General features: G+C 36.0%; 13 non-coding genes across 13 annotated transcripts; all 13 read right to left on the bottom strand.

The window, feature by feature from the left end:
• Positions 1-846: 846 nt before the first annotated feature.
• TRNAR-ACG (transfer RNA arginine (anticodon ACG)) lies at positions 847-919 on the bottom strand. The gene has a single exon. It is a non-coding gene; the product is annotated as a tRNA-Arg (tRNA).
• A 2224-nt stretch (positions 920-3143) lies between these two features.
• On the bottom strand, positions 3144-3216 carry TRNAR-GCG (transfer RNA arginine (anticodon GCG)). The gene has a single exon. It is a non-coding gene; the product is annotated as a tRNA-Arg (tRNA).
• A 2800-nt stretch (positions 3217-6016) lies between these two features.
• Positions 6017-6089, bottom strand: TRNAR-ACG (transfer RNA arginine (anticodon ACG)). Its single transcript has one exon. It is a non-coding gene; the product is annotated as a tRNA-Arg (tRNA).
• Positions 6090-8891: 2802 nt separating this feature from the next.
• TRNAR-ACG (transfer RNA arginine (anticodon ACG)) lies at positions 8892-8964 on the bottom strand. The gene has a single exon. It is a non-coding gene; the product is annotated as a tRNA-Arg (tRNA).
• Positions 8965-9970: 1006 nt separating this feature from the next.
• TRNAH-GUG (transfer RNA histidin (anticodon GUG)) lies at positions 9971-10042 on the bottom strand. The gene has a single exon. It is a non-coding gene; the product is annotated as a tRNA-His (tRNA).
• Positions 10043-10628: 586 nt separating this feature from the next.
• TRNAH-AUG (transfer RNA histidin (anticodon AUG)) lies at positions 10629-10701 on the bottom strand. The gene has a single exon. It is a non-coding gene; the product is annotated as a tRNA-His (tRNA).
• Positions 10702-11784: 1083 nt separating this feature from the next.
• Positions 11785-11857, bottom strand: TRNAR-ACG (transfer RNA arginine (anticodon ACG)). The gene has a single exon. It is a non-coding gene; the product is annotated as a tRNA-Arg (tRNA).
• A 1067-nt stretch (positions 11858-12924) lies between these two features.
• Positions 12925-12997, bottom strand: TRNAR-GCG (transfer RNA arginine (anticodon GCG)). Its single transcript has one exon. It is a non-coding gene; the product is annotated as a tRNA-Arg (tRNA).
• A 1029-nt stretch (positions 12998-14026) lies between these two features.
• On the bottom strand, positions 14027-14099 carry TRNAR-ACG (transfer RNA arginine (anticodon ACG)). Its single transcript has one exon. It is a non-coding gene; the product is annotated as a tRNA-Arg (tRNA).
• A 1663-nt stretch (positions 14100-15762) lies between these two features.
• TRNAR-ACG (transfer RNA arginine (anticodon ACG)) lies at positions 15763-15835 on the bottom strand. The gene has a single exon. It is a non-coding gene; the product is annotated as a tRNA-Arg (tRNA).
• A 507-nt stretch (positions 15836-16342) lies between these two features.
• On the bottom strand, positions 16343-16415 carry TRNAH-AUG (transfer RNA histidin (anticodon AUG)). The gene has a single exon. It is a non-coding gene; the product is annotated as a tRNA-His (tRNA).
• A 505-nt stretch (positions 16416-16920) lies between these two features.
• Positions 16921-16993, bottom strand: TRNAR-ACG (transfer RNA arginine (anticodon ACG)). Its single transcript has one exon. It is a non-coding gene; the product is annotated as a tRNA-Arg (tRNA).
• A 1004-nt stretch (positions 16994-17997) lies between these two features.
• Positions 17998-18069, bottom strand: TRNAH-GUG (transfer RNA histidin (anticodon GUG)). Its single transcript has one exon. It is a non-coding gene; the product is annotated as a tRNA-His (tRNA).
• Between the last annotated feature and the right edge of the window lie 243 nt (positions 18070-18312).

Here is an 18312-nt window from a genome sequence, read left to right as displayed (position 1 = left end):
TTCCTGAATTCCAGAATTCATGTCAAATTCCCAGTCCTTTATTAAAATAATTCACAATTAAATTATTGAAAGCATGTTAAGATAGCTTTATAATAAGCATTAAACACAAATAGTGCAAGCACCTTCAAAGAATCTGCTTACTTTCTAAAATTTTCTTAAGATTCAGTATTGTGAAAAACTGGATGATTGAGAAACAAAATCAAAATACCGTGACCTGTTTTCGAACCAGGATTGCTGCGGCCACAACGCAGAGTACTAACCACTATACGATCAAGGCAGGAGTCAAACCTACAATCTTCTGATCCGTAGTCAGACGCATTATCCATTGCGCCACTGGCCCACGTGTTTTGTAGTAATTGAAGTGTCTTTCCTGTTTTTGAGCCTATTTTCAGAGTTTTATGGTTATTGAAGTGTATACAGAATCACATTTTGGAAATTGACTGTACACTATCTGCAGGGATTGATTCCCAATAACGTTTTAGGTACAATAATCATTGTGACTGCTAAAAGATCTTTCAAAAATGTAATGAACTTACTCAGACAGAGCCCAAACATTCTTCTTTAATGAATTCCAGAATTTATGTCAAATTCCCAGTCCTTTATTAAAATAATTCACAATTAAATTATTCAAAGCATGTTAAGATAGCTTTATAATAAGCATTAAACACAAATAGTGCAAGCACCTTCAAAGAATCTTCTTACTTTCTGAAATTTTCTTAAGATTCAGTATTGTGAAAAAATGGATGATTGAGAAACAAAATCAAAATGCCGTGACCTGTTTTCGAACCAGGGTTGCTGCGGCTACAACTCAGAGTACTAACCACTATACGATCAAGGCAATATAAGCAAGCCAGGTAGGAGTCAAACCTACAACCTTCTGATCCGTAGTCAGACGCGTTATCCATTGCGCCACTGGCCCACGTGTTTTGTAGTAATTGAAGTGTCTTTCCTGTTTTTGAGCCTTTTTTCAGAGTTTTATGGTTATTGAAGTACATACAGAATCACATTTTGGAAATTGACTGTACACTATCTGCAGGGATTGTTTCCTAAAAACGATTTAGGTACAGTAATCCTTGTGACTGCTAAAAGATCTTTCAAAAATTTAATGAACTTACTCAGACAGAGCCCAAACATTCTTCTTTCCTGAATTCCAGAACTTATGTCAAATTCCCAGTCCTTTAGTAAAATAATTCACAATTAAATTATTCAAAGCATGTTAAGATAGCTTTATAATAAGCATTAAACACAAATAGTGCAAGCACCTTCAAAGAATCTGCTTACTTTCTGAAATTTTCTTAAGATTCAGTATTGTGAAAAAATGGATGATTGAGAAACAAAATCAAAATGCCGTGACCCGGATTCGAACCAGGGTTGCTGGGGCCACAACGCAGAGTACTAACCACTATACGATCACGGCAAATTAAGCGAGCCAGGTTGGAGTCGAACCTACAATCTTCAGATCCATAGTCAGACGCGTTATCCATTGCCCACTGTCCCAGGTGTCTTGTAGTAATTGAAGTGTCTTTCCTGTTTCAGAGCCTGTTTTCAGAGTTTTATGGTTATTGAAGTATATACAGAATCACATTTTGGAAATTGACTGTACACTATCTGCAGGGATTGTTTCCCAAAAACGTTTTAGGTACAATAATCCTTGTGACTCCTAAAAGATCTTTGAAAAATGTAATGAACTTACTCAGACAGAGCCCAAACATTCTTCTTTCCTGAATTCCTGAATTTAAGTCAAATTCCCAGTCCTTTAGTACAATAATTCACAATTAAATTATTCAAAGCATGTTAAGATAGCTTTATAATAAGCATTAAACACAAATAGTGCAAGCACCTTCAAAGAATCTGCTTACTTTCTGAAATTTTCTTAAGATTCAGTATTGTGAAAAAATGGATGATTGAGAAACAAAATCATAATGCCGTGACCCTATTTCGAACCGTTGTTGCTGCGGCCACAACGCAGAGTACTAACCACTGTACAATCATGGAAATATAAGCGAGCCAGGTAAGAAGTGAACCAACAATCTTCTGATCCGTAGTCAGACGCGTTATCCATTGCGCCACCGGCCCAATTGTCTTGTAGCAATTGAAGTGTCTTTCCTGTTTTTGAGCCTGTTTTCAGAGTTTTATGGTTAATGAAGTATATACAGAATCACATTGTGGAAATTGACTGTACACTATCTGCAGGGATTGTTTCCCAAAAATGTTTTAGGTACAATAATCCTTGTGACTGCTAAAAGATCTTTCAAAAATTTAATGAACTTACTCAGACAGAGCCCAAACATTCTTCTTTCCTGAATTCCAGAATTTATGTCAAATTCCCAGTCCTTTATTAAAATAATTCACAATTAAATTATTGAAAGCATGTTAAGATAGCTTTATAATAAGCATTAAACACAAATAGTGCAAGCACCTTCAAAGAATCTGCTTACTTTCTAAAATTTTCTTAAGATTCAGTATTGTGAAAAACTGGATGATTGAGAAACAAAATCAAAATACCGTGACCTGTTTTCGAACCAGGATTGCTGCGGCCACAACGCAGAGTACTAACCACTATACGATCAAGGCAGGAGTCAAACCTACAATCTTCTGATCCGTAGTCAGACGCATTATCCATTGCGCCACTGGCCCACGTGTTTTGTAGTAATTGAAGTGTCTTTCCTGTTTTTGAGCCTATTTTCAGAGTTTTATGGTTATTGAAGTGTATACAGAATCACATTTTGGAAATTGACTGTACACTATCTGCAGGGATTGATTCCCAAAAACGTTTTAGGTACAATAATCATTGTGACTGCTAAAAGATCTTTCAAAAATGTAATGAACTTACTCAGACAGAGCCCAAACATTCTTCTTTCCTGAATTCCAGAATTTATGTCAAATTCCCAGTCCTTTATTAAAATAATTCACAATTAAATTATTCAAAGCATGTTGAGATAGCTTTATAATAAGCATTAAGCACAAATAGTGCAAGCACCTTCAAAGAATCTGCTTACTTTCTGAAATTTTCTTAAGATTCAGTATTGTGAAAAAATGGATGATTGAGAAACAAAATCAAAATGCCGTGACCTGTTTTCAAACCGGGGTTGCTGCGGCCACAACGCAGAGTACTAACCACTATACGATCACGTCAATTTAAGCGAGCCAGGTAGGAGTCGAACCTACAAACTTATGATCCGCAGTCAGACACGTTATCCATTGCGCCACTGGCCCAGGTTCCCTGTAGCAATTGAAGTGTCTTTCCTGTTTTTGAGCCAGTTTTGGAGTTTTATGGTTATTGAAGTATATACAGAATCACATTTTGGAAATTGACTGTACACTATCTGCAGGGATTGTTTCCCTAAAATGTTTTAGGTAAAATAATCCTTGTGACTGCTAAAAGATCTTTAAAAAATGTGATGAACTTACTCAGACAGAGCCCAAACATTCTTCTTTCCTGAATTCCAGAACTTATGTCAAATTCCCAGTCCTTTAGTAAAATAATTCACAATTAAATTATTCAAAGCATGTTAAGATAGCTTTATAATAAGCATTAAACAGAAATAGTGCAAGCACCTTCAAAGAATCTGCTTACTTTCTGAAATTTTCTTAAGATTCAGTATTGTGAAAAAATGGATGATTGAGAAACAAAATCAAAATGCCGTGACCCGGATTTGAACCAGGGTTGCTGGGGCCACAACGCAGAGTACTAACCACTATACGATCACGGCAATTTAAGCGAGCCAGGTTGGAGTCGAACCTACAATCTTCAGATCCATAGTCAGACGCGTTATCCATTGCCCACTGTCCCAGGTGTCTTGTAGTAATTGAAGTGTCTTTCCTGTTTCAGAGCCTGTTTTCAGAGTTTTATGGTTATTGAAGTATATACAGAATCACATTTTGGAAATTGACTGTACACTATCTGCAGGGATTGTTTCCCAAAAACGTCTTAGGTACAATAATCCTTGTGACTCCTAAAAGATCTTTGAATAATTTAATGAACTTACTCAGACAGAGCCCAAACATTCTTCTTTCCTGAATTCCTGAATTTAAGTCAAATTCCCAGTCCTTTAGTACAATAATTCACAATTAAATTATTCAAAGCATGTTAAGATAGCTTTATAATAAGCATTAAACACAAATAGTGCAAGCACCTTCAAAGAATCTGCTTACTTTCTGAAATTTTCTTAAGATTCAGTATTGTGAAAAAATGGATGATTGAGAAACAAAATCAAAATGCCGTGAACCGGATTCGAACCGGGGTTGCTGCGGCCACAACGCAGAGTACTAACCACTATACGATCACGGCAATTTAAGCGAGCCAGGTAAGAGTCGAACCTACAATCTACAGATCCATAGTCACACACGTTATCCATTGCCCACTGTCCCGGGTGTCTTGTAGTAATTGAAGTGTCTTTCCAGTGTTTGAGCCAGTTTTGGAGTTTTATGGTTATTGAAGTATATACAGAATCACATTTTGGAAATTGAATGTACACTATCTGCAGGGATTGTTTCCCAAAAATGTTTTAGGTACAATAATCCTTGTGACTCCTAAAAGATCTTTGAAAAATGTAATGAACTTACTCAGACAGAGCCCAAACATTCTTCTTTCCTGAATTCCTGAATTTAAGTCAAATTCCCAGTCCTTTAGTACAATAATTCACAATTAAATTATTCAAAGCATGTTAAGATAGCTTTATAATAAGCATTAAACACAAATAGTGCAAGCACCTTCAAAGAATCTGCTTACTTTCTGAAATTTTCTTAAGATTCAGTATTGTGAAAAAATGGATGATTGAGAAACAAAATCATAATGCCGTGACCCTATTTCGAACCGTTGTTGCTGCGGCCAAAACGCAGAGTACTAACCACTGTACAATCATGGAAATATAAGCGAGCCAGGTAAGAAGTGAACCAACAATCTTCTGATCCGTAGTCAGACGCGTTATCCATTGCGCCACCGGCCCAATTGTTTTGTAGTAATTGAAGTGTCTTTCCTGTTTTTGAGCCTGTTTTCAGAGTTTTATGGTTAATGAAGTATATACAGAATCACATTGTGGAAATTGACTGTACACTATCTGCAGGGATAGTTTCCCAAAAATGTTTTAGGTACAATAATCCTTGTGACTGCTAAAAGATCTTTCAAAAATTTAATGAACTTACTCAGACAGATCCCAAACATTCTTCTTTCCTGAATTCCAGAATTTATGTCAAATTCCCAGTCCTTTATTAAAATAATTCACAATTAAATTATTGAAAGCATGTTAAGATAGCTTTATAATAAGCATTAAACACAAATAGTGCAAGCACCTTCAAAGAATCTGCTTACTTTCTAAAATTTTCTTAAGATTCAGTATTGTGAAAAACTGGATGATTGAGAAACAAAATCAAAATACCGTGACCTGTTTTCGAACCAGGATTGCTGCGGCCACAACGCAGAGTACTAACCACTATACGATCAAGGCAGGAGTCAAAACTACAATCTTCTGATCCGTAGTCAGACGCATTATCCATTGCGCCACTGGCCCACGTGTTTTGTAGTAATTGAAGTGTCTTTCCTGTTTTTGAGCCTATTTTCAGAGTTTTATGGTTATTGAAGTGTATACAGAATCACATTTTGGAAATTGACTGTACACTATCTGCAGGGATTGATTCCCAAAAACGTTTTAGGTACAATAATCATTGTGACTGCTAAAAGATCTTTCAAAAATGTAATGAACTTACTCAGACAGAGCCCAAACATTCTTCTTTAATGAATTCCAGAATTTATGTCAAATTCCCAGTCCTTTATTAAAATAATTCACAATTAAATTATTCAAAGCATGTTAAGATAGCTTTATAATAAGCATTAAACACAAATAGTGCAAGCACCTTCAAAGAATCTTCTTACTTTCTGAAATTTTCTTAAGATTCAGTATTGTGAAAAAATGGATGATTGAGAAACAAAATCAAAATGCCGTGACCTGTTTTCGAACCGGGGTTGCTGCGGCCACAACTCAGACTACTAACCACTATACGATCAAGGCAATATAAGCAAGCCAGGTAGGAGTCAAACCTACAACCTTCTGATCCGTAGTCAGACGCGTTATCCATTGCGCCACTGGCCCACGTGTTTTGTAGTAATTGAAGTGTCTTTCCTGTTTTTGAGCCTTTTTTCAGAGTTTTATGGTTATTGAAGTACATACAGAATCACATTTTGGAAATTGACTGTACACTATCTGCAGGGATTGATTCCCAAAAACGATTTAGGTACAGTAATCCTTGTGACTGCTAAAAGATCTTTCAAAAATTTAATGAACTTACTCAGACAGAGCCCAAACATTCTTCTTTCCTGAATTCCAGAACTTATGTCAAATTCCCAGTCCTTTAGTAAAATAATTCACAATTAAATTATTCAAAGCATGTTAAGATAGCTTTATAATAAGCATTAAACACAAATAGTGCAAGCACCTTCAAAGAATCTGCTTACTTTCTGAAATTTTCTTAAGATTCAGTATTGTGAAAAAATGGATGATTGAGAAACAAAATCAAAATGCCGTGACCCGGATTCGAACCAGGGTTGCTGGGGCCACAACGCAGAGTACTAACCACTATACGATCACGGCAAATTAAGCGAGCCAGGTTGGAGTCGAACCTACAATCTTCAGATCCATAGTCAGACGCGTTATCCATTGCCCACTGTCCCAGGTGTCTTGTAGTAATTGAAGTGTCTTTCCTGTTTCAGAGCCTGTTTTCAGAGTTTTATGGTTATTGAAGTATATACAGAATCACATTTTGGAAATTGACTGTACACTATCTGCAGGGATTGTTTCCCAAAAACGTTTTAGGTACAATAATCCTTGTGACTCCTAAAAGATCTTTGAAAAATGTAATGAACTTACTCAGACAGAGCCCAAACATTCTTCTTTCCTGAATTCCTGAATTTAAGTCAAATTCCCAGTCCTTTAGTACAATAATTCACAATTAAATTATTCAAAGCATGTTAAGATAGCTTTATAATAAGCATTAAACACAAATAGTGCAAGCACCTTCAAAGAATCTGCTTACTTTCTGAAATTTTCTTAAGATTCAGTATTGTGAAAAAATGGATGATTGAGAAACAAAATCATAATGCCGTGACCCTATTTCGAACCGTTGTTGCTGCGGCCACAACGCAGAGTACTAACCACTGTACAATCATGGAAATATAAGCGAGCCAGGTAAGAAGTGAACCAACAATCTTCTGATCCGTAGTCAGACGCGTTATCCATTGCGCCACCGGCCCAATTGTCTTGTAGCAATTGAAGTGTCTTTCCTGTTTTTGAGCCTGTTTTCAGAGTTTTATGGTTAATGAAGTATATACAGAATCACATTGTGGAAATTGACTGTACACTATCTGCAGGGATTGTTTCCCAAAAATGTTTTAGGTACAATAATCCTTGTGACTGCTAAAAGATCTTTCAAAAATTTAATGAACTTACTCAGACAGAGCCCAAACATTCTTCTTTCCTGAATTCCAGAATTTATGTCAAATTCCCAGTCCTTTATTAAAATAATTCACAATTAAATTATTGAAAGCATGTTAAGATAGCTTTATAATAAGCATTAAACACAAATAGTGCAAGCACCTTCAAAGAATCTGCTTACTTTCTAAAATTTTCTTAAGATTCAGTATTGTGAAAAACTGGATGATTGAGAAACAAAATCAAAATACCGTGACCTGTTTTCGAACCAGGATTGCTGCGGCCACAACGCAGAGTACTAACCACTATACGATCAAGGCAGGAGTCAAACCTACAATCTTCTGATCCGTAGTCAGACGCATTATCCATTGCGCCACTGGCCCACGTGTTTTGTAGTAATTGAAGTGTCTTTCCTGTTTTTGAGCCTATTTTCAGAGTTTTATGGTTATTGAAGTGTATACAGAATCACATTTTGGAAATTGACTGTACACTATCTGCAGGGATTGATTCCCAAAAACGTTTTAGGTACAATAATCATTGTGACTGCTAAAAGATCTTTCAAAAATGTAATGAACTTACTCAGACAGAGCCCAAACATTCTTCTTTCCTGAATTCCAGAATTTATGTCAAATTCCCAGTCCTTTATTAAAATAATTCACAATTAAATTATTCAAAGCATGTTGAGATAGCTTTATAATAAGCATTAAGCACAAATAGTGCAAGCACCTTCAAAGAATCTGCTTACTTTCTGAAATTTTCTTAAGATTCAGTATTGTGAAAAAATGGATGATTGAGAAACAAAATCAAAATGCCGTGACCTGTTTTCAAACCGGGGTTGCTGCGGCCACAACGCAGAGTACTAACCACTATACGATCACGTCAATTTAAGCGAGCCAGGTAGGAGTCGAACCTACAAACTTATGATCCGCAGTCAGACATGTTATCCATTGCGCCACTGGCCCAGGTTCCCTGTAGCAATTGAAGTGTCTTTCCTGTTTTTGAGCCAGTTTTGGAGTTTTATGGTTATTGAAGTATATACAGAATCACATTTTGGAAATTGACTGTACACTATCTGCAGGGATTGTTTCCCTAAAATGTTTTAGGTAAAATAATCCTTGTGACTGCTAAAAGATCTTTAAAAAATGTGATGAACTTACTCAGACAGAGCCCAAACATTCTTCTTTCCTGAATTCCAGAATTTATGTCAAATTCCCAGTCCTTTAGTACAATAATTCACAATTAAATTATTCAAAGCATGTTAAGAAAGCTTTATAATAAGCATTAAAAACAAATAGTGCAAGCACCTTCAAAGAATCTTCTTACTTTCTGAAATTTTCTTAAGATTCAGTATTGTGAAAAAATGGATGATTGAGAACCAAAATCATAATGCCAAGACCCATGTTCGCACCGTAGTTGCTGCGGCCACAACGCAGAGTACTAACCACTGTACAATCATGGAAATATAAGCAAGCCAGGTAGGAATTGAACCAACAATCTTCTGATCCGTAGTCAGACGCGTTATCCATTGCGCCACCGGCCCAGTTGCCTTGTAGTAATTGAAGTGTCTTTCCTGTTTTTGAGCCTGTTTTCAGAGTTTTATGGTTATTGAAGTATATACAGAATCACATTTTGGAAATTGACTGTACACTATCTGCAGGGATTGTTTCCCAAAAATGTTTTAGGTACAATAATCCTTGTGACTGCTAAAAGATCTTTCAAAACTGTAATGAACTTACTCAGACAGAGCCCAAACATTCTTCTTTCCTGAATTCCAGAATTTATGTCAAATTCCCAGTCCTTTATTAAAATAATTCACAATTAAATTATTCAAAGCATGTTAAGATAGCTTTATAATAAGCATTAAACACAAATAGTGCAAGCACCTTCAAAGAATCTGCTTACTTTCTGAAATTTTCTTAAGATTCAGTATTGTGAAAAAATGGATGATTGAGAAACAAAATCAAAATGCCGTGGCCTGTTTTCGAACCGGGGTTGCTGCGGCCACAACTCAGAGTACTAACCACTATACGATCAAGGCAATATAAGCGAGCCAGGTAGGAGTCAAACCTACAATCTTCTGATCCGTAGTCAGACGCATTATCCATTGCGCCACTGGCCCAAGTGATTTGTAGAAATTGAAGTGTCTTTCCTGTTTTTGAGCCTATTTTCAGAGTTTTATGGTTATTGAAGTGTATACAGAATCACATTTTGGAAATTGACTGTACACTATCTGCAGGGATTCTTTCCCAAAAACGTTTTAGGTAAAATAATAATTGTGACTGCTAAAAGATATTTCAAAAATGTGATGAACTTACTCAGAAGGAAGCCCAAACATTCTTCTTTCCTGAATTCTAGAATTTATGTCAAATTCCAAGTACTTTAGTACAATAATTCACAATTAAATTATTCAAAGCATGTTAAGATAGCTTTATAATAAGCATTAAACACAAATAGTGCAAGCACCTTCAAAGAATCTGCTTACTTTCTGAAATTTTCTTAAGATTCAGTATTGTGAAAAAATGGATGATTGAGAAACAAAATCAAAATGCCGTGACCCGGATTCGAACCGGGGTTGCTGCGGCCACAACGCAGAGTACTAACCACTATACGATCACGGCAATGTAAGCGAGCCAGGTAGGAGTCGAACCTAGAAACTTATGATCCATAGTCAGACACGTTATACATTGCGCCACTGGCCCAGGTGCCCTGTAGTAATTGAAGTGTCTTTCCTGTTTTTGAGCCTGTTTTAAAGTTTTATGGTTATTGAAGTATATACAGAATCACATTTTGGAAATTGACTGTACACTATCTGCAGGGATTGATTCCCAAAAACGTTTTAGGTACAAAAATCCTTGTGACTGCTAAAAGATCTTTCAAAAATGTAATGAACTTACTCAGACAGAGCACAAACATTCTTCTTTCCTGAATTCCAGAATTTATGTCAAATTCCCAGTCCTTTAGTAAAATAATTCACAATTAAATTATTCAAAGCATGTTAAGATAGCTTTATAATAAGCATTAAACACAAATAGGGCAAGCACCTTCAAAGAATCTGCTTACTTTCTGAAATTTTCTTAAGATTGAGTTTTGTGAAAAAATGGATGATTGAGAAACAAAATCAAAATGCCGTGACCTGTTTTCGAACCAGGGTTGCTACGGCCACAATGCAGAGTACTAACCACTATGCGATCAAGGCAATATAAGCGAGCCAGGTAGGTGTCGAACCTACAATCTTCTGATCCATAGTCAGACGCGTTATCCATTGCACCACTGGCCCACGTGTTTTGTAGTAATTGAAGTGTCTTTCCTGTTTTTGAGCCTATTTTCAGAGTTTTATGGTTATTGAAGTATATACAGAATCACATTTTGGAAATTGACTGTAGACTATCTGCAGGGATTGTTTCCCAAAAACGTTTTAGGTAAAATAATAATTGTGACTGCTAAAAGATATTTCAAAAATGTGATGAACTTACTCAGAAGGAAGCCCAAACATTCTTCTTTCCTGAATTCTAGAATTTATGTCAAATTCCCAGTACTTTAGTACAATAATTCACAATTAAATTATTCAAAGCATGTTAAGATAGCTTTATAATAAGCATTAAACACAAATAGTGCAAGCACCTTCAACGAATCTGCTTACTTTCTGAAATTTTCTTAAGATTCAGTATTGTGAAAAAATGGATGATTGAGAAACAAAATCAAAATGCCGTGACCCGGATTCGAACCGGGTTGCTGCGGCCACAACGCAGAGTACTAACCACTATACGATCACGGCAATTTAAGCAAGCCAGGTAAGAGTCGAACCTACAATCTACAGATCCATAGTCACACACGTTATCCATTGCCCACTGTCCCGGGTGTCTTGCAGTAATTGAAGTGTCTTTCCAGTTTTTGAGCCAGTTTTTGAGTTTTATGGTTATTGAAGTATATACAGAATCACATTTTGGAAATTGAATGTACACTATCTGCAGGGATTGTTTCCCAAAAATGTTTTAGGTACAATAATCCTTGTGACTGCTAAAAGATCTTTCAAAACTGTAATGAACTTACTCAGACAGAGCCCAAACATTCTTCTTTCCTGAATTCCAGAATTTATGTCAAATTCCCAGTCCTTTATTAAAATAATTCACAATTAAATTATTCAAAGCATGTTAAGATAGCTTTATAATAAGCATTAAACACAAATAGTGCAAGCACCTTCAAAGAATCTGCTTACTTTCTGAAATTTTCTTAAGATTCAGTATTGTGAAAAAATGGATGATTGAGAAACAAAATCAAAATGCCATGACCTGTTTTCAAACCGGGGTTGCTGCGGCAACAACTCAGAGTACTAACCACTATACGATCAAGGCAATATAAGCGAGCCAGGTAGGAGTCGAACCTACAATCTTCTGATCCGTAGTCAGACGCGTTATCCATTGCGCCACTGGCCCAAGTGATTTGTAGAAATTGAAGTGTCTTTCCTGTTTTTGAGCCTATTTTCAGAGTTTTATGGTTATTGAAGTATATACAGAATCACATTGTGGAAATTGACTGTACACTATCTGCAGGGATTGTTTCCCAAAAATGTTTTAGGTACAATAATCCTTGTGACTGCTAAAAGATCTTTCAAAAATTTAATGAACTTACTCAAACAGAGCCCAAACATTCTTCTTTCCTGAATTCCAGAATTTATGTCAAATTCCCAGTCCTTTATTAAAATAATTCACAATTAAATTATTGAAAGCATGTTAAGATAGCTTTATAATAAGCATTAAACACAAATAGTGCAAGCACCTTCAAAGAATCTGCTTACTTTCTAAAATTTTCTTAAGATTCAGTATTGTGAAAAACTGGATGATTGAGAAACAAAATCAAAATACCGTGACCTGTTTTCGAACCAGGATTGCTGCGGCCACAACGCAGAGTACTAACCACTATACGATCAAGGCAGGAGTCAAACCTACAATCTTCTGATCCGTAGTCAGACGCATTATCCATTGCGCCACTGGCCCACGTGTTTTGTAGTAATTGAAGTGTCTTTCCTGTTTTTGAGCCTATTTTCAGAGTTTTATGGTTATTGAAGTGTATACAGAATCACATTTTGGAAATTGACTGTACACTATCTGCAGGGATTGATTCCCAAAAACGTTTTAGGTACAATAATCATTGTGACTGCTAAAAGATCTTTCAAAAATGTAATGAACTTACTCAGACAGAGCCCAAACATTCTTCTTTCCTGAATTCCAGAATTTATGTCAAATTCCCAGTCCTTTATTAAAATAATTCACAATTAAATTATTCAAAGCATGTTGAGATAGCTTTATAATAAGCATTAAGCACAAATAGTGCAAGCACCTTCAAAGAATCTGCTTACTTTCTGAAATTTTCTTAAGATTCAGTATTGTGAAAAAATGGATGATTGAGAAACAAAATCAAAATGCCGTGACCTGTTTTCAAACCGGGGTTGCTGCGGCCACAACGCAGAGTACTAACCACTATACGATCACGTCAATTTAAGCGAGCCAGGTAGGAGTCGAACCTACAAACTTATGATCCGCAGTCAGACACGTTATCCATTGCGCCACTGGCCCAGGTGCCCTGTAGTAATTGAAGTGTCTTTCCTGTTTTTGAGCCAGTTTTGGAGTTTTATGGTTATTGAAGTATATACAGAATCACATTTTGGAAATTGACTGTACACTATCTGCAGGGATTGTTTCCCAAAAACGTTTTAGGTAAAATAATCCTTGTGACTGCTAAAAGATCTTTAAAAAATGTGATGAACTTACTCAGACAGAGCCCAAACATTCTTCTTTCCTGAATTCCAGAATTTATGTCAAATTCCCAGTCCTTTAGTACAATAATTCACAATTAAATTATTCAAAGCATGTTAAGATAGTGCAAGCACCTTCAAAGAATCTGCTTACTTTCTGAAATTTTCTTAAGATTCAGTATTGTGAAAAAATGGATGATTGAGAAACAAAATCAAAATGCCGTGACCTGTTTTCAAACCGGGGTTGCTGCGGCCACAACGCAGAGTACTAACCACTATACGATCAGTCGAACCTACAATCTACAGATCCATAGTCATGTACGTTATCCATTGCCCACTGTCCCAGGTGTCTTGTAGTAATAGAAGTGTCTTTCCTGTTTTTTAACCTGTTTTCAGAATTTTATGGTTATTGAAGTATATACAGAATCACATTTTGGTAATTGACTGTACACTATCTGCAGGGATTGTTTCCCAAAAACGTTTTAGGTAAAATAATCCTTGTGACTGCTAAAAGATCTTTAAAAAATGTGATGAACTTACTCAGACAGAGCCCAAACATTCTTCTTTCCTGAATTCCAGAATTTATGTCAAATTCCTAGTCCTTTAGTACAATAATTCACAATTAAATTATTCAAAGCATGTTAAGATAGCTTTATAATAAGCATTAAACACAAATAGTGCAAGCACCTTCAAAGAATCATCTTACTTTCTGAAATTTTCTTAAGATTGAGTTTTGTGAAAAAATGGATGATTGAGAAACAAAATCAAAATGCTGTGACCTGTTTTCGAACCGGTGTTGCTGCGGCCACAACACAAAGTACTAACCACTATGAGATCAAGGCAGTATAAGCGAGCCAGGTAGGAGTCGAACCTACAATCTTCTGATCCGTAGTCAGACGCGTTATCCATTGCGCCACTGGCCCACGTGTTTTGTAGTAATTGAAGTGTCTTTCCTGTTTTTGAGCCTATTTTCAGAGTTTTATGGTTATTGAAGTATATACAGAATCACATTTTGGAAATTGACTGTAGACTATCTGCAGGGATTGTTTCCCAAAAACGTTTTAGGTAAAATAATAATTGTGACTGCTAAAAGATATTTCAAAAATGTTATGAACTTACTCAGAAGGAAGCCCAAACATTCTTCTTTCCTGAATTCTAGAATTTATGTCAAATTCCCAGTACTTTAGTAAAATAATTCACAATTAAATTATTCAAAGCATGTTAAGATAGCTTTATAATAAGCATTAAACACAAATAGTGCAAGCACCTTCAAAGAATCTGCTTACTTTCTGAAATTTTCTTAAGATTCAGTATTGTGAAAAAATGGATGATTGAGAAACAAAATCAAAATGCCGTGACCCGGATTCGAACCGGGGTTGCTGCGGCCACAACGCAGAGTACTAACCACTATACGATCATGACAATTTAAGCGAGCCAGGTAGGAGTCGAACCTACAATCTACAGATCCATAGTCAGACACGTTATCCATTGCCCACTGTCCCGGGTGTCTTGTAGTAATTGAAGTGTCTTTCCTGTTTTTGAGCCAGTTTTGGAGTTTTATGGTTATTGAAGTATATACAGAATCACATTTTGGAAATTGACTGTACACTATCTGCAGGGATTGTTTCCCAAAAACGTTTTAGGTACAATAATCCTTGTGACTGCTAAAAGATCTTTCAAAAATGTAATGAACTTACTCAGACAGAGCCCAAACATTCTTCTTTCCTGAATTCTAGAATTTATGTCAAATTCCTAGTCCTTTAGTAAAATAATTCACAATTAAATTATTCAAAGCATGTTAAGATAGCTTTATAATAAGCATTAAACACAAATAGTGCAAGCACCTTCAAAGAATCTGCTTACTTTCTGAAATTTTCTTAAGATTCAGTATTGTGAAAAAATGGATGATTGAGAAACAAAATCATAATGCCGTGACTCATTTTCGAACCGTGGTTGCTGCGGCCACAACGCAGAGTACTAACCACTGTACAATCATGGAAATATAAGCGAGCCAGGTAAGAATTAAACCAACAATCTTCTGATCCGTAGTCAGACGCATTATCCATTGCGCCACTGGCCCACGTGTTTTGTAGTAATTGAAGTGTCTTTCCTGTTTTTGAGCCTATTTTCAGAGTTTTATGGTTATGGAAGTGTATACAGAATCACATTTTGGAAATTGACTGTACACTATCTGCAGGGATTGTTTCCCAAAAACGTTTTAGGTAAAATAATAATTGTGACTGCTAAAAGATATTTCAAAAATGTAATGAACTTACTCAGAAGGAAGCCCAAACATTCTTCTTTCCTGAATTCTAGAATTTATGTCAAATTCCCAGTACTTTAGTACAATAATTCACAATTAAATTATTCAAAGCATGTTAAGATAGCTTTATAATAAGCATTAACACAAATAGTGCAAGCACCTTCAAAGAATCTGCTTACTTTCTGAAATTTTCTTAAGATTCAGTATTGTGAAAAAATGGATGATTGAGAAACAAAATCAAAATGCCGTGACCTGTTTTCGAACTGGGGTTGCTGCGGCCACAACTCAGAGTACTAACCACTATACGATCATGGCAATATAAGCGAGCCAGGTAGGAGTCGAACCTACAATCTTCTGATCCGTAGTCAGACACGTTATCCATTGCGCCACTGGCCCAAGTGTTTTGTAAAAATTGAAGTGTCTTTCCTGTTTTTGAGCCTGTTTTCAGAGTTTTATGGTTATTGAAGTGTATACAGAATCACATTTTGGAAATTGACTGTACACTATCTGCAGGGATTGTTTCCCAAAAACGTTTTAGGTAAAATAATAATTGTGACTGCTAAAAGATATTTCAAAAATGTGATGAACTTACTCAGAAGGAAGCCCAAACATTCTTCTTTCCTGAATTCTAGAATTTATGTCAAATTCCAAGTACTTTAGTACAATACTTCACAATTAAATTATTCAAAGCATGTTAAGATAGCTTTATAATAAGCATTAAACACAAATAGTGCAAGCACCTTCAAAGAATCTGCTTACTTTCTGAAATTTTCTTAAGATTCAGTATTGTGAAAAAATGGATGATTGAGAAACAAAATCAAAATGCCATGACCCGGATTCGAACCGGGGTTGCTGCGGCCACAACGCAGAGTACTAACCACTTTACGATCACGGCAATTTAAGCGAGCCAGGTAGGAGTCGAACCTACAAACTTATGATCCATAGTCAGACACGTTATCCATTGCGCCACTGGCCCAGGTGCCCTGTAGTAATTGAAGTGTCTTTCCTGTTTTTGAGCCTGTTTTAAAGTTTTATGGTTATTGAAGTATATACAGAATCACATTTTGGAAATTGACTGTACACTATCTGCAGGGATTGATTCCCAAAAACGTTTTAGGTACAATAATTCTTGTGACTGCTAAAAGATCTTTCAAAAATGTAATGAACTTACTCAGACAGAGCACAAACATTCTTCTTTCCTGAATTCCAGAATTTATGTCAAATTCCCAGTCCTTTAGTAAAATAATTCACAATTAAATTATTCAAAGCATGTTAAGATAGCTTTATAATAAGCATTAAACACAAATAGTGCAAGCACCTTCAAAGAATCTGCTTACTTTCTGAAATTTTCTTAAGATTGAGTTTTGTGAAAAAATGGATGATTGAGAAACAAAATCAAAATGCCGTGACCTGTTTTCGAACCGGGGTTGCTGCGGCCACAACTCAGAGTACTAACCACTATGCGATCAAGGCAATATAAGCGAGCCAGGTAGGAGTCGAACCTACAATCTTCTGATCCGTAGTCAGACGCGTTATCCATTGCGCCACTGGCCCACGTGTTTTGTAGTAATTGAAGTGTCTTTCCTGTTTTTGAGCCTATTTTCAGAGTTTTATGGTTATTGAAGTATATACAGAATCACATTTTGGAAATTGACTGTAGACTATCTGCAGGGATTGTTTCCCAAAAACGTTTTAGGTAAAATAATAATTGTGACTGCTAAAAGATATTTCAAAAATGTTATGAACTTACTCAGAAGGAAGCCCAAACATTCTTCTTTCCTGAATTCTAGAATTTATGTCAAATTCCCAGTACTTTAGTACAATAATTCACAATTAAATTATTCAAAGCATGTTAAGATAGCTTTATAATAAGCATTAAACACAAATAGTGCAAGCACCTTCAAAGAATCTGCCTACTTTCTGAAATTTTCTTAAGATTCAGTATTGTGAAAAAATGGATGATTGAGAAACAAAATCAAAATGCCGTGACCCGGATTCGAACCGGGGTTGCTGCAGCCACAACGCAGAGTACTAACCACTATACGATCATGGCAATTTAAGCGAGCCAGGTAGGAGTCGAACCTACAATCTACAGATCCATAGTCAGACACGTTATCCATTGCCCACTGTCCCGGGTGTCTTGTAGTAATTGAAGTGTCTTTCCTGTTTTTGAGCCAGTTTTGGAGTTTTATGGTTATTGAAGTATATACAGAATCACATTTTGGAAATTGACTGTACACTATCTGCAGGGATTGTTTCCCAAAAACGTTTTAGGTACAATAATCCTTGTGACTGCTAAAAGATCTTTCAAAAATGTATTGAACTTACTCAGACAGAGCCCAAACATTCTTCTTTCCTGAATTCTAGAATCTATGTCAAATTCCTAGTCCTTTAGTAAAATAATTCACAATTAAATTATTCAAAGCATGTTAAGATAGCTTTATAATAAGCATTAAACACAAATAGTGCAAGCACCTTCAAAGAATCTGCTTACTTTCTGAAATTTTCTGAAGATTCAGTATTGTGAAAAAATGGATGATTGAGAAACAAAATCAAAATGCCGTGACCCGGATTCGAACCGGGGTTGCTGCGGCCACAACACAGAGTACTAACCACTATACGATCACGGCAAATTAAGCGAGCCAGGTAGGAGTCGAACCTACAATCTACAGATCCATAGTCAGACACATTATCCATTGCCCACTGTCCCGGGTGTCTTGTAGTAATAGAAGTGTCTTTCCTGTTTTTGAGCCTGTTTTCAGAATTTTATGGTTATTGAAGTATATACAGAATCACATTTTGGTAATTGACTGTACACTATCTGCAGGGATTGTTTCCCAAAAACGTTTTAGGTAAAATAATCCTTGTGACTG

The sequence above is a fragment of the Taudactylus pleione genome, unplaced genomic scaffold (assembly GCF_031769625.1).
Source record: "Taudactylus pleione unplaced genomic scaffold, aTauple2 ptg000551l, whole genome shotgun sequence".
Classification (NCBI taxonomy): domain Eukaryota; kingdom Metazoa; phylum Chordata; class Amphibia; order Anura; family Myobatrachidae; genus Taudactylus; species Taudactylus pleione.
This window is presented reverse-complemented; position numbering and strand designations above follow the sequence as displayed.